General features: G+C 41.8%; 1 protein-coding gene across 1 annotated transcript in view; it reads left to right on the plus strand.

The window, feature by feature from the left end:
* Positions 1-5,693, plus strand: part of SFRP1 (secreted frizzled related protein 1) — a 53,989-nt gene extending 48,296 nt beyond the window's left edge. The window contains exon 4 of the transcript XR_015798122.1: positions 40-5,693. The gene's annotated coding sequence lies outside the window, so the exon portion shown is untranslated. The remainder of the gene's footprint in view (positions 1-39) is intronic.
* The last annotated feature ends 1,958 nt before the right edge of the window (positions 5,694-7,651 follow it).

The raw sequence follows: 7,651 nt of genomic DNA on the forward strand, positions 1-7,651 counted from the left end.
TTCTGGGAGTTGAAGTCCACCCATCTTCAAGCTGCCAAGGTTGAGAAACACTGCTCTAGGCATGTGAGTGGAGTTTGTGCCTTTAGGAAGTCCCGTTCTCTTTTGTTTTCATTTTTCTGCTGTTACTCTTTTCTCTAAAGATAGCCACACCGAAAAAGGTGGAAAATAGATCTTGAAGGCATCTTGCATTCCGGTATCTTTGCATGAAGTTCTAAAATAACCGATGGTTTCAAAATCCAATGGGCGTTGCAGCAAGATGATCCTCTGTAGGAGGCCACTGATGGCAGAAAACATGAGCTTTACTTTCCAATTCTATTTTGAAACACTGCCGGGTATCTATCCATCATGGATATTCGGGAAAAGCAGAAAGCTGGCCCATAATTGTAAGCTGAGAAAGAGATGAGCTTGTGGGTCTTCTTGCAGCCAACATAGCAATTGTTTGAACTATGTTTTGCTGCCAGGCCCTTTCCTAATGTTTGCTATCTTCTTACTCCCTTCCAACATCACGTTTCCCAGACAATGACTTCCGTTCTACCCCCTGCCCCAAATGGACATGATATTCTTTGTTATTTCAGATAAGCAGAGTTGTATAAAAGTTAGCAAAGATGTTTCTGGCTTCATCAACGCATTTCCATCTTGCCCTTTTGCATCTTTGTTGTGCTTTCCCTCGTTATCAAGAATGCAAATTCTAAAGCAGTGGTTTTGAGACAGGGTGGGGGTGGGTGGGGGTGGCTTGGATGATGAGATGACCCAGAAAAGGGATAGAAAAGAGGCATTTCTGAAAGAACGAGAGAGTCCCTTGACATTTAAAAAGCAAAGGTCTGCCCCTTCCTCAAAAGTTCTTATCTTTTTTGTTGTTGTTACAATGAAACTTACTTCCCAACTGATGCTCAGTTTTTAAAAATTAGGAATGTTTCCTATTTCCTGCTTTATGCTAACAAAATCTGTTACTAGTCTTGTCTGTGGTGGATTCACACAATGGTTAGACTAGGCTAAAGTGGGGTTAGGTAGTGGTTGAGCATACTATGGGAATCCAGCCATGGTCAGTGACCTTGTGTGAACGAGACCATTTCAAGGGGCCAGATAGTGGTTTATTTGTCTGGGCATTACATATGAAGGAAATACAGCTGGTGTGATTTGTTAACCAGATAAAGGTTTAGTGTGTTGCATGAATGATGTGGGTTGGAGATGAATTTGTTTCAGCTCTAGTGGGAATGACCTGTTTTATTGAACAAATGAACCATCTGGATGTTGTCACATATAGGTTGGGTTCATACAATGTGCTATTCCCTAACCAAGTGTTTCTCAACCTTGGCAACTTGAAGGCTGGCTGGGGAATTCTGGGAGTTGAAGTCCACCCACCTTCAAGTTGCCAAGGTTGAGAAACATTGCCCTAACCCTTCTGCAACTGGATCTTGTGCTGAAGTGCATCTCAGAGACTTCTTCCAAGTAAAAATGAATGGGATTACAGCCTTCAGGACTCAGATTTTCCTAGGAGATGCCATTGACCAGAGGGGAATCTACTGCTGGGATTCCATATCTGGCCTCCCTTCTCTCCCTGTAGTACAAATATTGGGAAACCAAGTCTCCAGCTTTTCTGGAAGACCTAATCTCTGACTCCCAGCACTGCCAAATGCCCTTGGGGCTTCAGAAGAAAGAAGAAAAGACCCCATAAATGTATGGCATCTCATTTTTCCCAGCAAGCCACACAGCAGCACCAGCATGGTCAATTCAGATGTCCTTCTCCCAATGGACTTCATCTAGTTAATGTCTATTAGGGGTTATGGATCTGATTCAAATAATCGATCCAGTTGAGAATGTTGATTAAATCTGATTCTGACATTTCAATAAATGCAATGTTTCATGCAAATGGTTTATTTCCCCTGTCCCTATTTTTTGACCAAGCAGCTCTTCATAAATCTCTGCTTCCTGATGAGAAATGTATTTTTGTCTAAAGTAGCTTTCCCTCACCTTGATGTTCTCCAATTCCCCTAATCCCAGGCCACACTCAGCTGGTTGGGGATCCCAGCACTCATCTGAAGGAAACCATATTAACCCCAAGATTAATCTACGGTTATTTCTCCTGACTTCTGCATGCCCAGATGAAGTATTGATCCTCTTTGCTTCTAAGCAATAATCACCACAATATTTTTGACCCATTCCGTGGTGTGATATTTTGCTTCTAGGATACACAAAGAGGAATGAGGTTAAAGGAGGCTTGGCCGATTGATGGCAAAGCAGCAGGATTGTCCAAAGCAGTTGCTTTAATATTTAAACGGGATGCAGAAGGTGGGCTCTGATAGAAAGCCATGCTTCACTCTAATTTGGCTTTCAAAGAATAACACTCGTGTCTGCAGAAATTCCAGGGGAAAGGGGATAGAAACGAACTTGTAGGAGGATAGAGTGTTCTTGCAGAGGGTGCTTCACAACTATGACTTGTGGATTTGATATGCTGGTTCACTTCCCTACAATGCTAATGACTACCAGTCAGTTTTCAACAGCACGTTTAACTGCCAGCAAAGCAATACAGAGCTCATACCCTGAATGAGCTCCCTCCTATTTTGTGTCAACCCTGGAAACTAAATCCCCTGCTTTTCATTTCCAAACAAGAATGCTTATTTGTACCAAGTTAAAACTGCTTATCTGCCATTTCCACGGTACAATTTTAGGCAGAGCAAGTGCGCGAGTTTGTTTTTCTAGAATGTTTCCTCAACTATGTATTCATTTAACTAAAGTTGCTGAATTAACCAGTCCCTGTATGATTTTTGTGTGTGTGTGGGGGGGGGGGTACATGTATAGTTCGTTTTCTTTTACAAAGGACATTTTAAAAAAAATTAGCATGAGAAAAAGAAAAAAAGTCTGTGGATGGAGACTGATGTTGAACGAACATTGAAACGGATTAAGGCTTGTGTAGACATTTTTTGTACTACTACAAAATCAATTTGATGAGAAGTGACAATGGTACAAACAACTCTGTGTGTGTGTGTGTGTGCATATACACACTGGGGTGGGGGGATCTATAGCTCTTCAGGAGTTGCTAAACTGTCATTAACACTTGCCTTTATCACTGGTTAATATAGGACAGGGTTCAGCAACAGGGTGCCTGTGAACGATAAGATGCCCATCATTTCCTGCCTCCATCCACACCTTTAAATAAAATTTTTGGAGGAAAAACAAAAAAGCTGAAATCTCCCCATAGCATCAAATCTTGCTTTTATTTCAGCAACTTGTGTAAGAGTGTATAGCATTTATTTATTCATTTTACATTATTTATGGACTAGGCCCTCAATCATTCATTCTCTGACTGCAGAAGTCAGGGAAACAATGAAAACCAACATATTGGTATGTTTAAAAGAAAAAAGAAAGGAAAAGGCAATGGCTGTTAAAATGTTTCATCTGGGCCAAAGCCCCCCCCCCCCCCGAAAAATAACGGCCTGAAGGGCTTTCTGGAGCGTCAAAAGGAATAGGGACTGTGCATCCCGTTGGGGACAGCTAGCTCAAAAGTTGCAAAAGCTACAATTGAAAAGACTTCGCTTTTTGGTCCACACCCTTCTCCTTTCTTTTCAGGGTGGAAACTTCAGCCTGTCTGGTCTAGTGGTTAAGGTGATGGCCTAGAAATCAGGAGACGGTGAGTTCTAGTCCCATCTGAGGCGTGAAAGCCGGCCGGGTGACTTTGGGCCAGTCCCTCTCTCTCAGCCCAACCCACCTCACAGGGTGGTGGTTGTGGGGAAAATAGGAGGAGGAAGGAGGATTAGGTATGTTTGCTGCCTTGAGTTATATAAAAATAATAAAGGCAGGATAAAAAACATCTAAAAAAAAATCTCTCTGGATGACCAGATGAGCAGAGCCACATTTAGCAAGGCGATACTGGGTAGTACCCTCTGCCATGTAGCCAGCACTTTGAGTTAAACTCGGAAACCTGCTGACATCTACAGCAGGGTCAGCCTTACTAAGTAGACCAGACAGGAAACACGGCCAGATGAGCTAATTCTAATTAATTGTAAGGCTAGTTGACAGAATCTTGCAAGTCTGAAAGTACAATTCTCCCCCCCCCCCCCCCCCGCAACCCCAACACACACACCATCTCCTTTACAGCCTGTGAAACTAGGGAGGGTGTTCTACGCAGCTGAGGGCTATGCCGTCTCTTATCTGACCACTCCCTAGGCAGCGTTTCTTCGCCCCGTCTCCCAAGGTCTTTCCTACATACCATTACATGCAGCAACTGTCGGTTGAGTGTGAGTGCCTATTTTCAAAGGCAGCCCCACCGAGAGTCCAGTAACAAGGGGATCAGAGTGGGAAGTACTGTCAGAAGTTTTCTCTCTTCAGGTAGAGCCATAATTGGCACACTACTGAAGCTGGGTAAAGGGTCTCCTGGCCACAGCCTCCATATGAATGAAAAAGACCATAATGAAATCTCTTATAAGATTAATCAATTTCATATAACGTCTCATGAGATCTTACTCCAAGTTGGCCAGTGTCTAGGGTGATTTGGCAATCTCACAAAATTTGGCAAGAGGGGAGAGGCACCTGGGCCATCCTGCAAGCAAGATTCAAAAAGCTTGTAGACCTCTGCTCAATCCTTCCATCCTGTCTTGACTCAGTTTGATCAGTTCACACCCTTTGAGATTCCAGTTGGACGAGCTGCAAGTTGAGGTCTTTCTGAGAGGTTCTATCACTGTTTGAACTATTTTGCTTTTGGCTACAGTGGGCATTGATGAATGGAGAGATGTATTTCCATATCAACAAGAATGTTTGTCAAAGCAACCAGAAAGAAGGCCACCTGTTAACTGTCTCCATGAAGTTTCTGTAATCCTTCCCTATTATATATGGAGGAGCACTGAATATGCTCAGCCTGTCTCCAGTGTCCTATTGCCTCCTGTCCATATCTCAAATGCTTCCTGACCATGTTGCTCACTGATGAACTGAACAGCAAGAAGAGAGGGAGCTAAATCTCCCTTGTCTCAATTTCCTCTGAGTTGCTCAGATGTCTTGCAAGTGAACACTGTGGAATGGGGAACTGGAACCAGGGAGTCCCCATTTCAACTCTTCCCTTGATCAAGGAGCTCAACTTTGCACCCATCGCTCCCTCTCAGTGCAACCTACAAGATTTTTATCGTGAGGAATTGAGGGCCATCCTTGAGCTCCTTAGAAGAAAAGAAGGACATGTAAGAAATAATAAACATATAAAGCAGCCCTGTGGACCTTGATTGGAACAGAACCAGCAAAGAGAAAAACTAGATGAAGTGTCTTCAGTTAAACCCTCAAATTTACAAAATAGAACAAATACAGAAGCAGTCTATTTTCAGAAGCACACACACTGCAGTGCAATAACTCCTTTAAAGAGGAATAAGCAGTTCTTATGAAATTGGTAACCAGCTAGTTCTATGTCCTTCTGATCCATCATGGACTGGGCACCCTGGTAAATGGCACCTTGTAAATTGCATCTTAAAGGCACTGCCCAGCAGTACCAGTGTCCATTAAAGAAATACCAGACATTGGATTATCATTTAAAAGTCCACCATGTGCTTCAATTAATTCCCCAGCAATCACTTTCCAGTGTCCAGCAACATTTTTTTCCCCTTCCTGTTCCTCCACCATTTCAGGGCCAAATCCTATAGTTCATGGGGATTGTCTTGTCTGTCAGCTCAACCTACACCACAGATTCCAAAATTAGAAAAAGACTGGTGCATATGTTGGTGTGAGTTCATGGAAGAAAGGTGGAGCATAATTCATCACTGTGGTCACTCCTGTAGAAGCTGCCTCTTGCAGGGATGGGCAGTGCATTTCCCCTGGACACCAATACCCTGCCCTCTCCTTCCTTGGTCTCAACATATATCCCTGCCACATCTGACTTTGGTTGTTTAAAATTGTCCTTAAGAAAGCAAATTAATAAATGGGGATTTTGGGGAGCTGCACCCCCCCCCCAAAGAGGGAATCAATCCCTCTGTAGCCATGCAAATGCATATTCAACAGCTTAGTAGTAGATTCAAGGATATGGCTTGGGGAACTGTACTATAGACACAAAGTAGATCTTAGCTTCCAGAGCATCTCCAGGGGGTGTCAAAAAGATCAAGTTGGTGGGGATGAGCACGTGATTGCGACACACATAAAAAGGGTGGGACTTCGATTGGGTAGTTGCAGCTGCCATCTTACTTTTTTTGACATCCCCTTGTTGATGCTCCAGGTTGGAAAGGCACCCATTCCTTTTCAGTTATACAATGATCCAAAGAATATATTGCTCCTTCTATGTCTAAACAGCATTTTATTGGTGGGAGTCCTGACTGGAAGTCCACTTAGAAATATGGTTGCCTGTTTTTGTGGCTCTTTCCCCGCCCCCCCCCCTTTTCTTCAGGGGTGCCTGAAAATTATGGTCAAAGAAGTCAAGATGGCAGCCACAACAGTGTGATGAATGCCTTTCTTTTTTGCCTATTTAAATAGATGTGAAATAAATTTTAGAAGTCTGCAAATCAAGTGAGCTTGAATCAGTTCACTGCCTTGAAATCTGAAGTTTGATTCAATAAAAGGAAAAAGGTTTAATCACAAGCTCCAATGGGGAGCATCAAACGTGCTTGCTTGAAACTGTCATTTTTGGACAGAATGGGATGAAAATAGCAGGGACAATAACTCTTTTATAGGACACTACTCTTGTAAAGTTTCAGTTGGATCAAGGATTTCACCATGATAATCTTTTGAAATATTCCCCCTACATATCTGAGTCATCAGCATGAAGAAATGACGGTCTTAAAAATGTTTCTTTGGACTTGGAGTTCATCAAAAGATTTCGCCAAAAGATTTTACTGAATTTATTAGACACTTCAACGAATGGACCAGGAAGGATGGACTGTAGATTTTCTTTGCTGGCAATGTTCATTAATTCATATGATTTGCTCATGCCTATTACTGGCTCCTTCAGTGTCAGTCTGTTGAGGTGGGCCAGGACAGAAAACAGTGCAAGGATTCCAGAATGCTACTATATCGCTGAGGGGTACACTAACAGAATCTTGAAAGCCTGCCAGAACTTCCCTCTGTCCCCTTCTATACCAAATAGATTCAAGGCAGGCCTATCTTGAGTTTCTTTCTCATGCCTTCTCTTTTCCCAGGACTGAAACCCCTTTTATTGGACCTTAACTGTTCCTGCATACATTCTTCAGGGTCATTGCTGCATTCCTCTACATTTTGGGATTAATAATGTAACATACAGTACATATATAGGTTTATGGCTAAATATTTTCATGTTAAAATTGTGAACACTATTTTGAAATATATTCCAAAATCATGGAATTTGACCATTTTTGAGGAACATCTGGAATGAGGAATAGCCATATTGATACTGGAAAAATACTAATACTGTGGACATCAAGGATTATATTCAAAAAATGTGTAACTTACCAATTTTTGAAGTCTTTTTTTTCTGCTAATCAAAACAGGATACAATATGTTTCTCTCTGGAATAGATTTCATATTTTACAGGAATAGACAAAACTTTATATGTAATTTGATCTACTGTTATTAAACATATGTGATATATTTAGGTGATTTATATCAATTTAACATGATAATTCTTAGTCTTTTTGTCTATTTTTGTCTTGTTTGCTTTGGAAATGTAACAATAATTAGTCAGCTATCTGTTGGATGGGTGCATATTAGTGGT

This window comes from Python bivittatus, unplaced genomic scaffold, assembly GCF_059951505.1.
Source record: "Python bivittatus isolate LINGU-HERP-01145 unplaced genomic scaffold, Pbiv_v1 ctg000680_np1212, whole genome shotgun sequence".
NCBI lineage: Eukaryota > Metazoa > Chordata > Lepidosauria > Squamata > Pythonidae > Python > Python bivittatus.